Source organism: Homarus americanus, unplaced genomic scaffold (assembly GCF_018991925.1).
Source record: "Homarus americanus isolate GMGI-L3 unplaced genomic scaffold, GMGI_Hamer_2.0 scaffold367, whole genome shotgun sequence".
Classification (NCBI taxonomy): domain Eukaryota; kingdom Metazoa; phylum Arthropoda; class Malacostraca; order Decapoda; family Nephropidae; genus Homarus; species Homarus americanus.
In genome coordinates this window covers 5018872-5042871 of record NW_024743709.1, presented here as the reverse complement: position 1 = coordinate 5042871, position 24000 = coordinate 5018872, and positions in this window count along the sequence as shown.

Below are 24000 nucleotides of genomic sequence, written 5' to 3'. Positions count from 1 at the left end.
TAAATGCCATGTTATGTCATATCATGTCATGTCATGACATGTCATATCATGTTGTATCATGTCCTGTCATGGCATGCCATGTCATATCATGTCATGTCATATGTCATAACATATCATGTCATATCACACCATATCATGTCATATCACACCATATCATGTCATATCATGGCATGCCATGTCATATCATTGCATGTCATGTCATATCATGGCATGCCATGTCATATGACATCATGGATTGTCATATTCTGATATGCGACGTCATGTCATGTCATGTCATGTCATGTCTTATCAAGACTTGACGTATCATGATATATCATGTTGTCATATCATGTCATGACATGAAATGTCAGGATATGACAGGTTTTGGAGGGAAGTTTGGTTGGTTGGAGGATCGTGGAGGGAAGACAATTGTTTCTTTGTCAATTTAACGGCTCTCGGTTTTCAAATAATGTCACTTCACATAACTATGTTTACAGTGACCAATTAGAAGCCAAGGAAGGTAACAATGACCAATCAGGGGAGGCTGTGGGGTCAGTCACTGGAAAATTTAAACACCCGCCTCAGTGCTCGACAGATTACGTAAGTGACAGGTCTAGTTTTTTGTGTGTGCGTTTTTTAATCTGTATTTCTAAACAACAATATTAATAGTGAACATTTTTAAACATTATTAACATTAGTGACTGTAGTGTTTAGTGATATGTGATAAACTGATGAATAAACACGAGAAGCGATGATTTAAAAGGATTAAATCACGGAATCGTAACTGTCAACTGCGGGGATTTAAACTCCATGGAAGACGAGAACTTCACACCTGAGCCATACCGAAGGTGAGTTATTAATTAACCTCTCTCTCTCTCTCTCTCTCTCTCTCTCTCTCTTTCTGTCTGTCTGTCTGTCTGTCTGTCTCACTTTGACAATATTCTTACCTGTTTCTGAGGATTTTAATCAATGAGCGACTTTTTTTTAATGTGATATGAAAGAATTAATTGAAATCATTTTTTTTTCATCTCTTTTATCTTACTTTCTCTTCTTAGTTTTTCTCTTTATCTCTACTCTTCTTTAGCTGTTTTTTATCTTATTCTCATAACGTCATTACATCTGTTTCGTCGTCGTTCTCCTCCTCCTCCTCCTCTTATTCCTCAACATAGGTAAGCTCTTCCTCTCCCTCTTGTGCCTCCTCTTCCTCCTCTTTTTTATCCTTTCCCTCTTCCTCATCCTTATCTTTAACTCTATTTCCCCTCATTTTTTAACCCATTCCTTAGCCCTTCATCTCCATTTCCCCAATACCCAAATCACCCACTACACCCCATTCCAACCTATCCCCATACCTCAATCACCCACTACACCTATCCCAACCTATCCTAATTTTCCCCATTCTCCTTCAACAAACCCCATGACGACCAAATTCTACATACATATAGCTGTCGGCGTCTTAACTTTCAAACGCTAAATTGACTTACCATTTTCCCCTGGGTTGGCTACGGCTCGTAACCCACCTGTACTCAATTGGATTTACACAATACTCAAATTCACTACCCAATTTTGGCCCTATAAATCGTGTTGGACATAGTGGTGGTGTGGCTGTGTTATACGACTGAGTTTCTCCTTTTAGATATGTGCAAGGGAAGGTAGGAAGGAGGGAGGGAGGGATAAAAGAAGGAACGGAGGGATAGAAGAAGGAAGGGGGATTGAGGAAATGAAGATAGGAAGGCAGAAAGGGAAGAAAGAAGGGAGGGATTAAGTAAGGAAGGAAGGAATAACAAAAAAATAATCGTAAATACATAGCCTGTCACCATTACCACAAACTCATTTCAGAGATATTGTCCTTGAAACTTGGATTCTGTACAACTGTCCACTTTTTTTTCAGTCTCTGCCTCCAGTGTGTTGTGTGAGCTTAAGGTGTGGAGCACGTTCAGAGGGGCCCGGTGGCTCACGGGGAGATCAGGGCTTGACACATTTGATGATGGGGAGGAAGAGAGAAGAGGGAGGATGGGAGGGAGAGAGAGGTAAACAAAGAAGGGAGGGACGGAGAGAGAGAGAGAAAGTATGAAGAAAGGAAAGTAGGAGGGAAGAAGGAAGAGAAAGATATAAAATAGAAAGAAGGGAGGAGGGAAGCAGAGAGAGGGCGGGAAGGGGGGGATAGTGACACAAGGAAAGAACCTCCATTGTAGTAGAAGTACACACACACACACACACACACACACACACACACACACACAACAACGTCGTTTCAAATGCATACACAAACAAACTACACACATACTAACTTTGCAAATACACAGATAAATAAACGAACACCGAAAGAATCAACCCCACCACAAAAAAACAATCTCAGATCTAATCAAACCAATTTAGTGAAATTATACTCTAGAGGAAGATAAAAAATTTGATCACAGGCCGAGTTGTCCACCTCTCGAGCGTGGCTGGCCTAGTGAGTAGTGGTGTCGTACCGTGAGATGGTGTAAAGGAAGATCTAGCCTAGCTGTTGTATCCCCGTTCTCTATCTCTTATATTTTACGATCTTCATTTGTTTTTATTTTTTGAGGCATTTTGGTGTTATTATTTTTTTTTCATCATTCCTCTTTATTCATTTGCTTATATTTATGATTTCTATTATAATTATTTTTTTTACCTCTTGACCTTTTTTCTCCTTTCTGTGTATTTTGATTTTTTTTCATGAATTTTACATCCTAAATTTTCCTTCTCTCATGATGTTAAGAGATTACCATACCATGCTTAAGTGTACAGGGGTAAGCGTTGACGTTACACCTTGGCTGACCATCAATTAATTGCCTGTTTTGTGTGTTTAGGGACGTGGGGGATGGACCCAGGGAAGTTGCAGGTTAGGAATTACGATGCCCCCAGTTTGTGTGACTTATAAACGGCGTTGACTGAACACAACCTTCTCACTTACCTTGGCGATACCATCATCTGAGGGTCGTGTGTGTGTGTGTGTGTGTGTGTTATCTACTCTATTAAAATATATCTTCCTTATAATAGCAAAATAAAAGTTCTTTGGGGGTAATTAAGATATTTAAATAAAAAGAAACAGTGATGGCAGTAAACACAAGGCATTTAAATATCACAGAATAGCGACACTCAGCAACCTCTCGTGTTATCACAGACTCGTGCAAGGCTTTGAGGACTTTCCACTCTTAGTATGATAATAAGACGTCCAGCGCCGGGGTCCAAGTGCAAGACTCCACGTAATTGTTTCCTGCTTAAGAACTTCCTTGAAAGGTCTCGGTTTTCGCATACCATGATAGAGTTCCTCGTGATAATTTGTTTTGTAAGATAAACACTATTATATCATGTTTCTTATATTCTATATTTCATTTTATAATCTCTAGGTTTTTATTTATTTTTTCTATATATCTTTGTTAGTATTTTTGTTCTGTTTATTTATTTGTTTTGTTATACATGGAAAATTTTGGAAATTTAATATTCCGTAAGAAAAAAATAAGGTTTATAGTAAATTTGTAGGAGTAAAAAAAATGAAATCATAAAAGAAAACAGACGAAACTAAATATTAGAATTCAAGAAAACTGATAAAATAAAATAAAAATTCAGTAAAAAAAAATAAGAGTTGTAAAAAGATAAATCTGTCAAAAACAAAATAAACCATAACAAATAATAAATATAAAAAGTCACTCAAAGAAAACACCCAAATAAGGAATAAAAACATAGAAGCTAAAAAAAAAAACATAAAAAAACGAAGAAATCTTTAAATGTTACGAAAGATGAAAGCGCAAACTATATGCACCGTCAAGAGGGTCAAGAATAGACCCTTCGGAACAACACGAGGCAGCAGTCATATATAAAGCCAAGAGTAAACACGACTCACACCAGACGTCGCACGGAAATAAACAAGACTAATGTTTGGGGGGGTTTTTTGGGGGGGGGGCGGAGATGGGGAGGGAGGGGAAGATGGGTGGATGAAGGGGAAATGGGGTGTGGATGAAGGGGGGATGGGGTGTGGATGAAGGTGGAGTGAGGTGTGGATGAAGGTGGATGAAGGTTTTGATGAAGAGGGGATGGGATGTGGATGAAGGTGTGATGGGGTGGATAGAGGCAGGTAATAAAATGGATGTGTTGGCGCTTCAGGAAATATGATGAAAATAAAAACACAAGTGACCAAAGTATTATTTGGAAGGTGAAGGAAGGGAGAGGGTGATGGAAGTGTGTGAGAGAGGAGGGACGGGGATAAAGAGAATGAGGGAGAGGAGAGACGGGGATAGAAAGGATGAGTGGGGATAGGGAAGGATGAAGGAGGGTGAGGAAGGGGAGGTCTAAATTAAATCATTCCAGAACAAGAGTGAACCTGTGTGTGTGTGTGGGGCGTAGAATCAGTGTCACTTTACTTTACATAATCATTTTATGCTTTTAGAGAACGTACTTCCCCGCGTCGACTCCTAGAACCGTTGGTAGTTCCAGTAACATTCTCTTAAGTTTGTGTTGACATTCGTGGAGGTTGTAGCTCATACTCCTCTGCTGGGCACACGATAAAGGCGTGACTTTACCGAGCTTTGTAGGGAGTTGCTGAGTAAACTGACCGCTTACCTGGCTCGCCCAAAGTCGCTTATTTGGCTGTTGGGAGTGTAGTAAGTGACCTGGCTGACCTCTCACGGGTGTTAACACTTTCAGGAGCGATACTTACAAAATTTCCACCCAAAAAACTTGCCCCTTTGCTGTACCTGGATTTTTTTTCCCTCCTTTATATATTTATACGTGAATATCATTATACTTTCGTTGTGTTTAGAGTTGTGATTAAAAGTTACTTACTATCCTCTTCTAATGCAACGTTATTTTGTGAAACCTGTTTACTGTACTATGGCCTACAGTCCTGGGTAAATTCCTTAAGCCATTCAGGTCTAGGCTAGGGTTAAATGGGTCTCAGCTAGTGGTAGTGTAGCAGTGTAGTTGTGTTATCGCTTGCCACTCCGACCTGCAGAGGGCGGGTGGTTTTGTATTGAATTTCTAGCTTTAATTGTTTGTTTTTTATACTTATATTTATATCAACTTTTATAGAAAATTAAATTATAAATAGATACACAAATATGGAAAGCATAATTTAAAGGCCTGCTACGTAAAAAAAATAAAAGAGAGATAAAAATAAAATTCCTGCATGAAAACATAAAAAAAACACAATAAAACAGCGAAAGTAGAAACAAAAATCTGCTGTGTATCGAAGTAAGTTAGACTAAGAGGAAAATACTCCATGAAGCAAAATCGAAAAATCGGATGAAAGGAAAAAAAAAGACCAGTTTTTACCTTTTGTTCCCCCCTCGCTTTCTCTTTTACAGTGGCCCCCAAAAAGTGGTGAAAGTAATGTAAAAAGTGAGATTAAAGAGACGTCGTTTTAAAACACGATATACAGTATTACAGAAATGAATGAATGAACATTTACTTGTAAAATTCACAAAGACAGACGGTCACAGATAGTCACAATATATAAAAAGTCGATATATAAACAACTATTGGGTGAAATATACTTCATAATCATATTCAAACCCTTAACCCCACCATCCTGCCTTTCCCCTTTACTTCCCCCCTCCCCCTCACCTCACCCTCCCCCCTCTCCCTCCCCCAGCCCCTCCCCTACCACAGAGACAAAACACGAATTCTGAAATTGAAAAATAATTTGAAATTTGAAAGCCACGAAGAATATGACTGAAAGTGATACACAGTTAAAAGTTAAATTACCAGTTGTTGTTGACGGTAATAATGATGATAATGATGATGATGATGATGATGATGATGATGATGATGGTGATGATGATGATTTAAAGAAAACACATGACAAGAAAAAAAGAAGTTACCGTCAAGACAAAATTTCCTTCAAGACATAAAATCAAAACGAAGGAAAAAACAAAATAAAAATACAAAAACAAATATATTCTGTGTATTTAAATGTGAAGGAAAGAATTCTCCCGCTTACAAAAAAAAAGTAAAATAAATAAAACAGGAAGAATCTTTTTATGGAGGCAAAAGAAGAGTCGAGAAAGAAAAGCGAGACACTAAAAAGAGAAGTGAAAGTGACGTTAAGAAAGCAACAGCAAGGAGAGGTGAGGGAGAGAGTCTGGCCATGTAGGAAAAATTGTACACAAAAATATATTTCCATTTAAACAAAATATTAATAAAATATATATAAATTACTACTACTACTACTACTGCTACTGCTACTACTACTACTGCTACTACTATTTTTACTATTACTACTACGTACTACTAATAATAATAACAATAATAATATATAGAAAATAAAAAGAATTACACAAAAAAAGACAAACTAGAAGCATGTGAAGGAAAGATAATAATAATAAAGAAAATTGGAAATAGATAAGAGACGAGAACAGGGCTTCAAAACAACATAAAATTGAAGAAGAGGTTGAAAGAGGGATAAATTTTGTAGAAAGTTCCAAAAATAAGAAAATATGTGGAATGTTCGTTGAAAGGGAGGTAAAGAAATGGGAGAGAGAAGGAATAAGAGAGATAAAGAAAGGGAGAGAAAAGGGAATAAGGAGAGAGAGAGAAAGATGGAATACGTGAGAGAGTAAGAGAGGTAGAATAAAAGAGAGAGAAAGGGGATTGACAAAAAATAGGTTAGAAAAGGAATTCAATAGGAAGAGAGAGAGAGAAGGGGAAGCAGTGAGAAAGTGAAAAGAAAGACAGAAAATGACAGTTATACTGTGGAGAGAAAGTGGTGGAAGAAATTGAGTAGGGAGAGAAAGGGAGAGAAAGATAGAGAGTGGAAAGAGTATGGGAGAGGGAATAGAAAATAGGGAGAGAGAAAGAGATAGATAAAAAATGTGAGTGGGGAAAGAGAGTGAGAGGAGAGAGAGTGAAATGATGAAAAATATGAAAGGAAGGAATACAAATCAAAAGGGAAATGGAAGGGAATGAAAGAAGGGAGAGAAAATGAGAGGTAAAGTGAAAGTAGGGAGAGAAAGTGAGAGTAAGAGTGAAAATGCGGAAAGAAAGTGAAAGGGGAAAATGAGAAAAGGAAGTTGAGAGCGATAAAGGGAGAAGGGAGATAGAAAAGAATAAAAGAGAATAAGGGAAAGGAGAATGAAAGTGGAGAGGGAAAAGTGAGAGGGGAGAGAGGCCGCCGCCCAAGACGTGTGGTTGTCCAGCCTTAAAGATGTTGTGCCCGGCCAGGGGAGAGGGAGAGTGGGGAGAGGGAGGGGGGGTGAAGGGGGTGTGTGAGAGGTGTGAGAGTGAGGGAGAGGTGAAAGTAGGAATGTGAGAGTAGGGATGGAGAGAGAAAGCGAGAGAGAGAGAGAAAGTGTGTGTGTGTGAGTGTGTGACAGGGAAGTGACAGCTAGTAATGAAACGGAAAGGAAATAGATATAGACAAAACAGGGAAGGGAGAGTGAAGAAGAATGATAGAAGAGGGAAATAGAGAGGGTGAGAGGTCAGAGAGAAAGGTGAGGAATTGAGGGAGTAGATGAGAGGAGAGAAAGAGAAAGAGAGACATAGCTGACGTGAGAGTAAAGGAATAAATATGAGGAAAGGAAGAGAAGTATAGGCAAGGGACGTGAGGGTAAAAATGGAGATACCAGAAATTAGGAAATGGTAGAAAGGGAAAAGGAGGAAAAGAGAATAATGCAAATAATAGATTGAATAGGTGGAAAACAAAAGGTACATTGGTGGGATGGGAGTGGTGGGGATTGGTGGGATGGGAGTGGTGGGGATTGAGTTATGGATACGACTAAGGTGTAGAGGGGGATGAGGAGAGCCCCTTGAATGATGAGGGAGAGCATTATGGCACAATAAATTACCGGAGCAGCAGCGTTTTCTCCCCTGTGTTACAACTCGCATGTCCCTCTTCTCCCCTCTCTCCCTTATCCTCCCTATCTCCCCATCTCTCTCTCTCTCTCCTCCCTCTTCCTCTCTCCCATCTTTCCCTCTCCCTCTCTCCCATCTTTCCCTCTCCCTCTCACCCTCTTCCTCTTCCCCTGTCTCTTGGTCGACACATTCCACATTGTCTAGAGCTCAGCTAATGGTGACTTGAACGTATGAGTAAGTGGTGTAGATGTTGACCTAACTTAAAGCATTCCCAAGGTGTAATTACACCCTGTTTACCTGGCTAGTTTGACTCAATTCCTTCCGAGAGTTTGAGAGAATTCACAACATTCAAATCAGTTCAACTAGGTATTATGATAATTAAAAGCGATCACACATTTGTATATTGGTGTATAAATAGTCAAGATAAAAGGAAGAAATTTGCCATAAGATAAGGTGTGAAATATGACGATTTTTATTTTAACATAGTCTTGATGGTGGGAGAATATTCACAAAGGTCCACAGGCAATTTGTTCCCTCTCGTACATGTTATAAAGGCTGGAAAATATGCAGTATGATAACCTGAAACTTTATTCATAAACCAGCGCTGCCTGACGTACGGTTGAACAACTTTAGCGGATAATGTCTTCATAAAATGTTGTGTGTGTATCAAAATGATTTAGAAGGAAAAGAAAACTACAGTCTTTACAGCCGACACGTTCTGTTATATTTTATTGTGTGTTACTTAGTACATTGTTGTAAACATCCAAGCAAAACTCTGAGGTTGATTCCTAACTTTTATTTCTTGAAAGTTGAGATTTATTTTTTTGTGTGTGTCTTGGTGGGAGACAAATGTCACAATAACATGCAACTACAAACAAAGTGCAGGAAAAACAACACCAACTTCTGCTTAACAATAACTATTCCATGTATGTGTACGCCACAGCTATTATTATTATTATTATTATTATTATTATTATTATTATTATTATTATTATCATTACAGTAGTAGAAGTGTGTGTGTGTGCAAGCGCGCGCGCGTCGCTATAAAACCACACTGCGAATTTACATATGTTTGTATATAATTGCAAATATAGACATATTTCTGTGTGTTCGTGTGTTTTCTCATGTGTGTAGGTATGAAAGCACGTGTTTGTGTTCGCAAAAGTATAACACATGTACGTACAGTATATTTACACATGTATGCCCCGGAATATGTACACGTCCATTTATCCATATAAGCGTAGTGTTTACCGCTACACGCTAACACACCTGAACAGCTCGCCATGGGAATATTAGCTGGAGCGTGGGAACCAGAATTCGTGTGCCAGTGTGTGTGTGTGTGTGTGTGTGTGTGTGTGGGTCGACATCTCGATATGAGAGTGAGCATATTGGCATGACCACCGGAGCATCACTGTGAGAGAGAAAACATCTGCTGTAACTTGGAAAAATCAGAATTATCATAAAAACATCAGAATTAGCATAAAAACATCAGAATTGTCATCAAAACATCAGAATTAGCATAAAAACATCAGATTCATCATAAAAACACCAGAATTAACATAAAAAACATTAGAATTAACATACAAACATCAGAATTAACATAAAAAATCAGAATTAACATAAAAACATCAGAATTATCATCAAAACATTAGAATTAACATAAAAAAATCAGAATTATCATAAAAACATCAGAATTATCATAAAAAAACATCAGAATTATCATAAAAACATGCGTAAGATCCCGGATACATCAAAATGGGCTTGGGAACGTCAGTATGAGTGTATGAACATTAATATGAGCACAGACACACCAGCATGAGTGAATGAATATGAGCATAGAGGCAGGAGCACCACTAACAAGAGCGCGTAGGGACATTACTGCAATCACAAAAATCACTAGTATGAGTATGAGATATTCGTACGAGTGTAAGAACATCAATATGGGTATGACAACATATATATGACGTTGGAAGACATAAGTATGAAAATCAGGATATACATATACACAATTATACATATATATATAACCAGGGTTGTTATACATATACATATACGTAATTTATACATCTACCTGTATATATACCCAGTGTTGATATACATATACATATACGTAATTATACATCCATATTACCCATTGTTGATATACATATACATACATACATCCAAGAGTGGTATATTCAGTAGCTTAAGACGCCAAGATGAAGGGTCGTGATCATACCATCTATCTGAGCAAAGTTTCATACCGAGGAATATTTTGTTTCATGTGAGCCGTGAGAAAGAATACACATGGGCCTTATTGTCTCTTTTTTCCCCTCCTTCTCCTCACACTAACAATTTCTTATCCACTTCTCCCTAGTCCCTGTCCTGTGTAATCTTCCTGTTTTTATTGTTCCTTACTTCTTTTCCTTTCTTTTCTTATCCTTCTCCTTTCTACTTCATACTACGTCTCCGTCTCTCTGTCTTTCTTTCTTTCTGTTCTTCCTTTTCATCTTAATTCCTTCTGCTGTTACTTCATTTCTTTCGTTCCTTCTCCTCTTCCTTTTCCTCTCTTCCCTATTCTGTGCTACCATACCCTCCACTTCTTTCTCCTTCTTCTTTGCTTCTCCCTCCCTCTCTTCATCCCTCTCATCCCTTCCTCATTCTTCACTTCCCTCCCCCCAAGAAAACTACATTGAAAGAAAAATAATTGAGAGGTATTTTCTCCTAAACGTTAACCATCAGCTTCGGGAATTGCACCGTGTTCAATTACGCATTCGGGAGATTTTTAATTAATAACACGGCAACAGAAATTAAAACGGAGAGTTATTGAAAAATTGGATGATGGAAAAAATGCTTATCTCTATCTATCTATCTATCTATCTATCTATCTATCTATCTATCTATCTCTCTCTCTCTCTCTCTCTCTCTCTCTCTCTCTCTCTCTCTCTCTCTCTCTCTCTCTCTCTCTCAGTCCATTTTTGTCAAGTGCCGTTGGGAATGAAAGTTTGTTTACAAAATTAAATTCTCAACTTCCCTTAATTAGAAGTGAACTGTAAAGTTAACGATTCCAGGTTAAAAAAAATATAAATAAAACAGTGAGGAGAAATAAAATAGGGAAGAGAAGTGGAAATTAGTTACCTTCATGCTTTCACGTACATACATACATACATACATACATACATACATACATACACACACACACACACACACACACACACACACACACACACACACGTGGACAGACAGACAAACAAAGAGACTACCAATAATACAAATTGCTCAACTTAAATAAACAAACCGAAAATACACACAATAAACATGACAAATAAACAAAGAGAAAATCATACACACACACAGACCCAGAAATACAGAGAGAATACATTAATCCATTCCTCAACACAGACGGCAAAAATACTGGTTTTTTTGTGTTTGTTTGTTTGTTTGTTTGTTTTTTGGTTACGTCACAGCGATCGAGTGTGTATAATTTATCCCCGTATGATAGATATTGTATTAAGTACCGGTAGTTTGTGTGTGTGTGTGTGTGTGTGTGTGTGTGTGTGTGTGTGTGTATGTGTGTTTACATGATCATATAACCCATTCATTCTCCTTAATTTATTCTTTCCTTTTATCTTTTACTTCCTTCTCTCCTACTTCTCCTCTTTCTATCCTTCATCTTCCTTTTTCTGTATCTATCTGTCTGTTTCTGCATCTTTTATTCTCTTATTTCACTCTTCTCCATCTTTATCCACGCTTCCCTGTTCTCCATCATCAGTATTTACTTCTTTCTCGTTTTCTTCATTCCTCCTACTCCTCCTCCTCCTCCTCCTCCCTTCCCTTAATCCTCCTCCCACTCCTCCCTTTCATTTCATCTTCCTCAGTCATATCTCGCCTCCTCCCTCCCCTCCCTCCCTCACCCCTCCCTCCCCTCCTCACCCCCCTCCCTCCCCCACACGCTATCCTACGTAGTGATCCAGGTGTCCAGTTCCCAGGAAGCAGACGATGCGTTCCCTTGATGTCCTAAGAAAAAAAAAATATCTTTATAAATTTTTTTTTCCACTGATAATAGGCCTATGGAATTTGTTTTTGTAAATATTAATCAAATCTAATTAATAAATCAAGGTCAAAGGTTAATAATTAAGATAAATGATAAACAAGGTGTATTTAATTGGTTTGTTTTGTTGTCAAGTCTGTTTTTGTCTACTTTCAAGCACCTTATCCCTCACACACACACACACACACACACACACACACACACACACACACACACACAAGCCACAGAGCAGTGTAAGACATAATGGGGGTAGGAGGGAGGCCCAGCCACTGTAGACGACGGCTGGTTCTTATCTCATAGAAACAGTGATAACATTACCCTCACGCTCATTGCCATGGGGAGGCTATACCGAGGGGAGATGAAACTCTCTTGGGGGTGTGAGATGGCGAGGTGTTGGGAGAAGAAATAGAGGGGAGTTAAGACGAGAGGAAAGGAGGGGGAGTTAAGATAGGAGTGGAGAAGATAATGGGGAGATAATGGATGTTTGGGGAGATAGGGAGATATAGGAAGAGAGAATTTAAAGACAAGATGGGAAAGGTAGAGAATGTTAGTAGAGATAAGGTGAGATGGAGAGACATAATAGAAGAGATGAAGAGAGATGGAGAGACATAATAGAAGAGATAAAGAGAGATGGAGAGACATAATAGAAGAGATAAAGAGAGATGGAGAGACATAATAGAAGAGATAAAAGGGTGTTTATTGAAGGGAATTGAGATAAAGGAGTAAAATTTGAAATGAAATGAGAGAGATAGAGAGGAGAGTCTTTTGGAGAATGTAATTAGGAGATAGGTGTTAGGGGAGATAAGGAGAGATAGGGAGATAATATCCTTACAAGTCACAAAATCAATCATTCATATCATATCATTAATTGAATTATAATATGGACAGGTAAATTACGAATACATTATCAGGATATCTTCAAGAACACCTGATTTAATGAAGTAGTTACCTGATTTATTAATGAAATAATTAGCCAGGTGGTCTAAGCTCTCTGGCCTTGAAAGAATGAATTGACCCCATCAGTCTTAGTATGTAAATTCGTTTGTGCTAGAGAGTTGCAATAGGGAGCCAGAGTAGATATGTGCTTCTTCTGAATGTTTCTTTATCTGTCTAACTGTTGTTCATGTTCCACTATTGATATTCAACTGTGCGTATTTATGTCAAGACCACCAAATCTCAAAGGTAACACCGTACAAGAGGTATAATTTCAAACACCCTTTCTGTTTTTACCTTTGTATCTGATACCTGTTATATACTATATTCCCAAAACTCAGGTAAATATTAATTATCAAGATCACGAGCCACTGACATACGACTAACACACTCACGTTGTTGATATTTTGGTCCTTATAAACCGTCAAAATAAAATATAGGTTAACTTTATCTGTTACTTATCAGTGCTTATCTACCTTCTTGTTACCCGTGGTGTACAAAGTGTGTTATGAAAATAGAAAGATGTAGATAGAGACTTAAACATTACCAGGATACGACGATATTGTTTTGGTTACCCGTGAGCGAATCTAAAGGTATTGAGGGCGACCCAGAATAATGTCCCTGCTTCTCTCCCTGCCTCCCTGCCTCCCTGCCTGCTTGCTCCCTGAGACACTGTGAGTTGGAGGGAGGGAGGGAGGCAGGGAACAGGTAGGGAGGCAGGGACTTTTTTCTGTAACGCCCTAATACAGTACAGGTGTAGTCTCCGTGTAATCATAATGTTAAGAATAGGTCCCTTACTTACAGTATATTTTCATTGAATAGATCAGTTTGATGCTGCCTTCCATCACCGGTTAAAAGAGAAAATTCACCATAAGGTTATTTGACGATATGAATCCGGTTTCTGGTTTAAAAAAAAATAATCCTAAATATGTTTACAAATTTAAGATTTATCGTATGAACCTATAAATCTCAGAATATCTTTACCTTAATTATTCTTCACATAAACATCGATCTTAAGATACAATGAACATGATACCAGACCTGTGAAATATATATATTTTTCCTTTTTTATACCCTAACCTCATTATCTTCCCTTACATTATATCCCCCTCCCCAAAAACTATGTATATATAAAGACTATACACGTATATACCTGACCCCTAGCAGTTAATTCGCCGACTTTATTCAGCTTTTTTTTTTTTGGTTGTTTTAGCCGAAGTCCGAGAGCAAATGCACCGTGAGAAGGAAAAATTATTCGACGGTGTTGTTTGTCCTCCAGGTCGACGCAGGTGTTTTACAGCGGTGAGAAGGAGGGGGAGGTGTGTGTGTGTGTGTGTGTGTGTGTGTGTGTGTTTGGTTTTATTTCAGTGTCTTCCTTTACCGTTTGTCTCTCTCTGTCTATATATTTCCCCGCTTCTCTTTATTGTAAACTCTCTCTCTCTCTCTCTCTCTCTCTCTAACTGTCTCCTCTTCAAAAAAAAAAATCCCCTAAAAAAAAGGTAACCCCCAAAAAAAAAGATCAATAAACGAATAAATGCATAAAGAAAAACATAAGTAAATAAACCTCAAAAGACAAAAATAAATAATAAAATATATGTTCCAGTAACTCGTAGATAGTGTTCAAGTCTCTCTCAAAGCACTCCATAAAACGTGCATCCTCTGTTCAGGTCTTTGAGGGGAAAATTGTTAAATGAACCATCGAGAGTGTTAGGTCTGTCCTGTGGGGAAGAGGGGAAAAGGTGGGAGGGGATGAGGGGAGGGGGAATGGTGGGGAAAGGGAGGGGTGAGAATGGGATGAGGGGAGGGGGAAAGAGGGGTTGAGGATGGGATGGGTGAGGATGGAATGGGTGGAAATGGGGAAGAAGGGAAAGGGGAGGAGGAGGAGGAGGAAATAGGGAGGAAAGGGGAAGGGGAGGAGAGGAGAGTAAGAGAGAGAATGAAATTGGTGGCGGACCTACAGTAGCTGCCTATGTTAAACAGTATTCAGGGAAGCATTTTTTTTTCCTTCTTTAAATTTTTTTCTTTTCTCTTTTTCCTGGGGTAAAAATTTTGAAGAGGAGAGTTGAGTATGAGAGAGAAAGATAAAGAAAAAGTATGATAAAGAGAAGAAAGAGGAGAGAGAGAGAGAGATTACAATAGAGATGAAAAGATAGTTAGAGAGAAAGAGAGAATGAAACGGGAAAGGAAGACACTGAAATAAAACCACACACACACACACACACACACACACACACACACACAGACACCTCTCTCACATCCCTCTTCCTCCCTCCTTCCCTCTCTCCCTTGTCTCTCCCTCCCCCGTCCCTCCCTCTCTCCCTTCCCTCACAACATAAACAGAGGCTCCTCATCTCCTCCGGCTCGGCACGACAACCAACTCATACGTCACAAACAAATATTTCCTCTTGTTATTTTGAAGTTGTGTGTGTGTGTGTGTGTGTGTGTGGTTAGATAAGTTACGTTAGATTAGATTAGCGTTAGAGTATTTAATCCTCACGTGATATAAGTTGGGGTGTCCAATCTTCAGGTGTTCCCATAATATCGACGGATTAAAAAATAAATTAATAAATAAACTAGGATACCTGTAAAAATCAAGCACGGGAAAATATTACACATAATTTAGAGCACAGTTCATTAGCCTTATGCAGAATAGGTTAAAATGATTATGAAAATACATTAGTTTTTTTGTGTTTATGATATAAATAGAAAAAAAAAATTGTCGAAATATAGTCAAAGGAAATTCAAATTAGTCATTCCCTATGAATTTTTTTTTTTAATCTCGGTTGAGGTTAAAAGGTCAGGGTCAGGTGAAAGGTCATCTGGCACATTTTTTAAGATACATCGGTGTGTGTTTGGGAGACATGGTTCCCCACACAACACTCTCTCTCTCTCTCTCTCTCTCTCTCTCTCTCTCTCTCTCTCTCTCTCTTTATTTCTCTCATTTTAATATATTCGTTCTAAAATACTTTACACAACTGAGTAAAATTAAGCCTGAATTTCCTTAAAAGAACTCCAACTGCGCCTCTTCTTAATTACAGCTTACATTACCGTGCAAACTTATCTGACATGACTTTAATGATTCAGGCGTTAATTACTAAGCAGTTCTAACTCTTTCTGAGGTAAGATGACTCACTTCACGTAACCCTGAAACAATACTCCATAAGGAAGATTTTAACTCATTATATATCCGGGTTGAATAAAAACTGAACACGATTACGCAACCTTGATATAATTTTTTTATTTCCAAAATTTATGTTATATTACAAGCTGTTTATTTTGTTCTAATTTTTGTGTTTATAAATTTATTCTACCAAATATCAATAACAATAACACTAATAATAATAATAATAATAATAATAATAATAAAATACTCCACAATATTCGAATTTCACAAGATATATCAACCTTTTCCTATTATTGCCATATTTTTTCGTAGAAGTTCATTATACCGGACCATTGATATACTGTGACTGAATGAAGTACAAAGGGGAAGTTAGTATGCCTTTGCTGGGTGAAATTGACCAATAGGAGTGCGTGTTACAGTACCTCGAATGTGTTTGGTAATATTCATTGGTCAGGTTATATGATGTTTTTTTTTTGTTCCGTTTTAACTGTGTTATTTATATACCTGGGTTTTGTATATTTCAGTATGTATGTATGTATGTATGTATGTATGTCCGTGTGCGCGTGGTGTTTGTGTATGTATGGAAGAGAGCGCACGTATGTCTGTCTGTGTGTGTGTGTGTGTGTGTGTGTATGTAATAATAATAATAATAATAATTAACGGTTTATTGAGAGACCATGACAGTCGGAAGGCTGAAAATATACAGTTGCATAATTTGGGAATGGGTCTCTTGATTTACAAACAATATACAGGTAACATAAGTGATACAAATATGATATATAATAACTAGGTGGGGAGAAGCTCAAACAACAGGGCATTTCAACATAGTGACAGTGCAAATAGTAAGATTGACTGGGAGTGAATACACTGGTTGATTACAAGTTATTGATAATTAATTTTTACAATGGTTGGGACTGGGCTGTTCTTATAGCGATCAGTTCGTGCTCGTATGGACTGGATGCAGTTGTGGTGTCGAACAGTAATTCTCAGACGAGGGATCTCAGGTGGTAGTAGTAGCCGGTGTCGAGGATGGTGCAGAAGCTTCTCACCAAATTTGCAGATGAGGTCGTGGTGATGGTCAGAGAGAGCCGAGAGGGTCAGTGTGTTGAGCGTTTCTTGATATGTGGAGTAGGAAGGGGAGAGAATAATCTTGTATGCCCTCTTTTGCACTTTTTCTAGGTGATTACATTGTGCGGCATTTAGGGAGGAAGACTAGGTATGGGAGGCATAGGTGAGCTTGAGAAGTATGAATGTTGAGTAAACACTGAGGAGCTCGGGGGCAGGAACTCCGAAGGACTTGAGTCGGCGGAGGAGGTGGAGAGGGAAACTGGAGGAATTGACAACTTCACTGACGTGTGGTTTCCAATTTAGTTTGGTGTCTATGGTGACGCCGAGGAGCTTAGTTGAATCTACAACCAGGAGTGTGTTGGGACCTAAAGTAATGGAAGGAGGTGTGTGTGGGTGTATGTGTGTGTGTGTGTGTGTGTGTGTGTGTGTGTGTGTAAGCCGGCCACCCAAGAGACATCAATAATCTCCTTGACAGGACACGTAAACAGGTATTAATGATCAAAACATGCAGGATTACCTCCACCTCACCTCACACCTCCCACCACACCTCACCTCGCACCTCCCACCTCACACCTCACACCTCACACCTTACACCTCACCTCACCTCACACCTCACCTCACCTCACACCTCACCTCCCACCTCCCCACCTCCCACCTCCCACCTCACACCTGCACCTCGCACCTCACACCCACCTCACACCTCCACCAACCTCATATGTTTGAGAGAGAGAGAGAGAGAGAATGATAAATAGAGACATAGACAGAGATACAGAGAGAGAGAGAGATACATACAAACATAGACAGAGAGGCAGTGCTACAGACACAGAGAGAAACAGAGAGAAAGAGATAGAGACAGAGAGAGATACATACACATACAAACAGACAGACAGACAGACAGACAGAATATAATGAATCTGGTTGTATTACTTGGACATCTGGTAAGAATTTTTTAAGGCTGTCCTGTGATGTGTCTAGAAACTCGAAAAATCACCTACAATTTGTATTTATTTATTTATTTCATTTTATTTTTTTATAGTATTGAAAGACAGATTGAAAAGATTGGGATGGAGAGGAAGAGAAAGGGAGAAAGAGAGGAAGAGGAGGAGAAAGAGAAAAGGATATGAAGGGACGGGGAAGAGGAGAGGAGGAGAGGGGGAAAAGAGTAGGAGAAGGAGGAAAGGAAGTGAGGGGGAGAAGAAGAAAGGAGTTAAATAGTGGAGGAGGATAAGAGAAAAAAAGAATAGGAAAGAAAGAGGAAAAAGAGTAGGAGGAGGAGGAGGCGAGAGGAAGATAGAGAAAGAGGCGATGAAGAGGATTGGAAGAAGAAGAAGAAGAAGAAGAAGAAGAAGAAGAAGAAGAAGAAGAAGAAGAAGAAAAAGAAGAAGAAGAAGAAGAAGAAGAAGAAGAAGAAGAAGAAGGAGAAGAAGAAGAAGAAGGGGGGAACTAAGATGAAATAGAAATAAAGGGAAAAAGAGAGAAATGATGGAGGAGGGGAGGAAGACGAAAACTAGAGATGAGAGAGGAAGGAGGGTGAATGGGGGTAAGGAACTGAGTAAATTAGAAGTTACTGAAGAGAGTCGAAGGATTATTGAAGGAAGGAGAAGGAATGAAGGAAGGAAGAGAGATTGAGGAGCGTTGAAGAAAGGATTAGGGATGCAGGAGATAAAATGATTGAAGGAGGAGAAAATGAGGGGTTAAGGAATAAAGGAGGATTGAAGGAAGAAGAAGGAGGTATTAAGGAATGTAGGAGGGTGAAGGAAGGAGGGAGAGTCATGCGGATCGTGGGTTTCTCTGCACGACCACCACTCACGATGTTTACTGAACCCTCCTCCTACCCTCCCTCCCTCTCTCCTTCATCATCCATCCCTCTCTCCCTCCCTCCATCATCCATCCCTCTCTCCCTCCCTCCACCTTCCCTCCTGCCCAACCCCTGTACCTTCCCTTCTTCTTGCCTTCCTCACTACCTCCTATCTTCTCAACCTCCTCCGTTCCTTCACCTTCCCCTTATTCTTCCCAACTGCCTCACCTCGCAATATCAGTCCTTCTTCCTGTTTCTCCTCTCCTCCTTCCTTCTCATCCCTTCTTCCTTCCTTATCTCCTTCCTCTCTTCCCTCTACCCTACCTCCCCATCTTCTCTCTTAACCTTTTGCTTCTTGCTCTCTTGTTCTTTGTCTTCTCTTTTTCTCTCTTTCCTTTTCTTTTTTATTCGGGTTTCCCTTTCCATTCATCCTGCTAGTGTCTCTTCTCTTCTCCTATCCTTCCCACCTCCCTTTCTTTTCTCTCTCCCTCCTGCTCTCCTTCCTTTTTTATATCCCTTCCTCCCTCCCTCCCTCCCTCCCTCCCTCCCTCCCGCCCTTCCTCCTCTTTTTATTACCTAAGCATCGTGTACATGAAGACCAAAATGGCTGCTTTAATGGTTAGGTTAGGTTAGGTTAGGTTAGTTTATATAGATCTTTATTTAATTATCTAATCCCTTTCATGTTAGGTTAATTATATTCACATCTAATTCACTAATCCCTTTCACACAGAAGTAAATTATAATCCTATTTAACTGGTCAGAGTTGAAGTGAGATATAGGGGTTTTAATTCTATTGTCTCTCCTATAAACAATTTGGATCTGATACTTTACAAACTATTGATTTCGCAGCTCGTTCCATGGCTATTATTATCCCGTCAAGAAGGTCATTAGTCGCTAAGTAGGGCAATTAATCAATCAGGTTGAATCAGTGGCTATTTTATTGACAATTAGACCAGTTGGTAATATTGTATGAGTGTGTGTGTGTGTGTCTGTGTGTTTGTGTGTGTGTGTGTCTGTGTGTGTGTGTGTGTGTGTGTGTCTGTGTGTGTGTGTGTTTGTTTGTGTGTGTGTGTGTGTTTGTGTGTGTGTGTGTCAATTTATATCTCTCTCTCTCTCTCTTTTTCCCTCATTCATCCCTCTCATCTACTCTCTCATTCCTCTCATCTCTCTGTCATTCTCTTTTGCTCATACTCCTCTCTCTCTCTCTCTCTCTCTCTCTCTCTCTCTCTCTCTCTCTGTCTCTCTCTCTCTCTCTCTCTCTCTCTCTCTCTCTCTCTCAACCTTGTTTTCCTCCCTTCACCATCTCCCTCTCACCCCTCTCTACCCATCCTCAAAAGTTTCCATAGCTCCCCCCCCCCCTCACATCTATTTGACAACATCTACGACATTTGGTTGCCATGGGGATTTCACTTATCTCACCTCTCTCTCTCGTCTCCCCAGAGGGTCAAGTTTTGCTGGGTAACAGGCGCTGAGGGATCCATCTGTCACCTGCTGTTGGTGTTGTCTTGTTTATTTGCTTCTTATCGTCTTGTCTCTTGCCTCCCCTCTCGTCACCTTTTGTGTGTGTGTGTGTGTGTGTGTGTGTGTGTGTGTGTGTGTGTACTTATATATGTATGTGTGTCCGTCCAGGCATCTTTTAAACACCATTCGACAAAATCAATACGAAATTTGATTAAACATTTTGGTCTCTGGATACAACAGAAAAAAAATCACCATTAATAAGCAATTGTCATTCTTCATAATGTTGATAATCTCTAATCAATGTACACGTCTCATGGGGCCATTGGGACGCTCATCGTATACCGAGTTATCCTGATTTAATTTACGTTCGCTGGAAATAATTACGAGAACGATGAAACTTCCAGCAGTGTTGGACATGGTGTTATAAATCTTTTTTTTGTTTTTTGTATCTAAGTTGAGTAAAGTTCTCTCTAATTGCCAGACATTATCGGTGAATTCTATTGGTGTGTTTCCTTGATCACTCTCTGTAATGATTGATGCTGGACGGATGTTTATTAATTCAGGCACAATAATGCAGTTACAGCCTCAGATAAAATATATAGAGTGAAGTAGAGAACATAATTAATAACATAGAAACAGGTAGACAGAAATAAAGGCTTATAGAGGATGAACAGATACAGGTGCGATTAATAACAACAGTAAGAACACAGGTACAGTATCAGGCGTGAACACATGTACATCATTATGTAACATCATCTTGTACACATAAAGCAGCGTGGATGCAGCACACCGTACACTAAGCCACCAACACACAGGGGGTTAGTAGACGACTCACATTGCATTCACGGTCCTTCATATTCTTACCTGTAAGTTAGGTACCCATTCACAACTGGTTGGAGTCTTAGGTGCCGTGGGCGTGAATCAGTGACCCCTAAAACAGGATGAGAATGTTGTATCCACTAGACCACCACATCCCACAATAGAAACTAGTTACATAGTAATGTTGCTCACTGGAAACTGCATTTCAATTCTCTATTTCTCGGAGTTGCAGATTCCCTATTAAGATCAGCCCTTCAAGACTCCACCAAAGCATGATAAGTGGTAGAGAATAAATATATATATATATATATATATATATATATATATATATATATATATATATATATATATATATATATATATATATATATATATATATATATATATATATATATATATATATATATATATATATACACTAAAAGACTATAGCGAGATATATTATATTTTCCTTCCTCTATTTCTTCGCTATAGTCTGCCTGCTGTTATCTCGTCCAATGTTAGAGTCTGGGATGGGATGGGTTACGACGTACACCATTCAGTGGTAGAGAGGTTTCAATAGTTTTCACCCAGAGAACTTTGACCATATTTTATTACTTTGATACAATTATTTAGTCCTCGGGTAATGTGCGCGTCCCGTAAAAGTTCATCAATACGGTTCACTCAGTTCAAGATAAAAATTATTAATCTACTCATTGAATATCAACTAATTAGCAATGTTTTTATGTTCGATATAAATTTATATTATTTTTATTTTTTTCTGGTAATGTTCGGCTAAAAGAATACACTCGAGAATTATGAAATATTGTACTTCCGTCAACTAAAATACAGTATATTGTATTTTAGTTGATTGTATATAAAATATTTTATTCTCTTGTCTTTAATTATTTTAGCTTTCCTCGATAAATGTATTTCTCTTAATTCTAACACTTGTTCATAACTCCTGTATTAAGTAACCCAGAAAAAGTGGTTGACGGTCCTCTCTCTCTCTCTCTCTCTCTCTCTCTCTCTCTCTCTCTCTTGCTCTCTCTCTCTCTCTCCTTTCCATTTTCCTTTCTCCTTTCGTCTTGGAGTTGTCATGGTGACGATTCTACTCACTTCTCACATCCACCTCCCCCTCCTTCCCCCATCCCTGGTCCAGCTTCGCGTTGCTATGGGGACCAATGTACTGTACATCTGCCAGCCTCCCAGTCCCGTTGCATTAGATATTGTAGCTTAAACCTTTAATTCTTATTTACAATTTCCCTAGTGCGTGTATGTCTGTATGTTTATCATTATCATTAATACTGGGTTGTATTTTTTTATCGCTGTTGTATTTCTTGTTTTATTTTAATCACTGTTGTGTCTGCTGTATTTTTTGACCCTGTAGTATTTTTTTATTTACTTTTAATTTTGTCTGTCTGTCTTGAAAATGGTATTATGTAGATGATAAATTATTTCTGATCATCTCTCTCTCTCTCTCTCTCTCTCTCTCTCTCTCTCTCTCTCTCTGTCTCAACAGCTATAAAACATTTTATTTCAGCAGCCGTGAAGAGAATTGCTATTATATACACGTCAGTGAGCTGTCTCTCTCCTCAGCTGGGGACACTCTTTCCCTCTCTCAGTAAAATGTCTCTCCTGGCATCCGTAAAATCAGTTGTCTCTCACGAAAACTTCACTTTGGTAACTCTCTCTCTCTCTCTCTCTCTCTCGCCCATACATCCTCTTAAGGGAGGGTCTAAGTCACATTCTACTCTCTGTTCGCTCCACATCATCTCCTACACTCAGAACACTTTGGTCTGTGATATAGCGTAACATGAGACCATTTATCGTCCTACACTGCGTTGTATGTTCGCCTTATGGGTCTTCCTTCCCATAGCCTTACCGTCTTAAGTCTAAACACAAGGAACAGTAGTGGGTATTGACGTCAAGGCTACTTAAGAGGGCTTTCGAGCTCCATCTGATTCAGTGTGTCCCTATTCACCGGTGAGCCCTGATCACTGCACTTCTGAAGCTCCAAACTGCTCCGAGGTCTTCTGCAGTTTAGCCTGGGTCCGCCTTGGCCAATTTAAAGTGGTGCGTCACAGGAGACACTGCAGGAGTCCTGGCACGGAGGGAGGTTGTGTACCTTCAGGAGGAACTTACACATTTGGTCTTTTATACTGTGGGGAGCTAGCCGGTAGAGTCACCCCACACACACACACACACACACACACACACACACACACACACACACACACACACACACACATATTACTGTGTCTCTGTGTCTCACTTCAAGCGATCGGACGACGGAGAAGTTAATGAACACAAGTTTAGTTGGACAGACCCACCAACACCCCACTCAGTCTGTCCTTCCTCCCTCTCCCTCCCTCTCCCCCTCTCCCTCTCTGGATAGTGAGAGAAAGTGATCTTGGGGAGAGACATTGACGAAGGAGAAGAGGAGGTAGATGAAGGAGAGACAGCGTGGGGGGGAGAGGAGAAACATTGAGGGTAGGGAGAATTGATAACTAGAGAAATGACAATAAAAGAGGTGATAGGCAGAGGAGAGACAGTTGAGGGAGGGGAGAAGGAGAAGAGACAATGAGGGAGAGATGGAGGAGATACAATGAAGGAGAATGGAGGTAATAAACGGAGGGTGAGAGCAAGTGAGGAGGAAGGAAGTGATAGATGGAGATGAGAGAGTGAGGGAAGAGAAGAGTGAGAGACAATAAGAGGGAGAGGAAGTACTGAAGATAGAGGAGAGACAGGGAGGAGGAGGAGGAGGAGGAGGAATGAGATAAAGACAATGACACTCCACCCCCTCAACTCCACCCCTCACACTCCACCCCCTCACACTCCAACCCCGTCATACTTCACCCCTTAAACTCCACCCCTCATACTCCACCCCTCACACTTCACCTTTCACACTTCGCCCCTCGCAGACATAGAGAGCGAAAGAGAGAGGGGAGAGAGAGAGAAAGAGAGAGAGAGTGGAAAAAGTCCTTACATCTCTCTCTC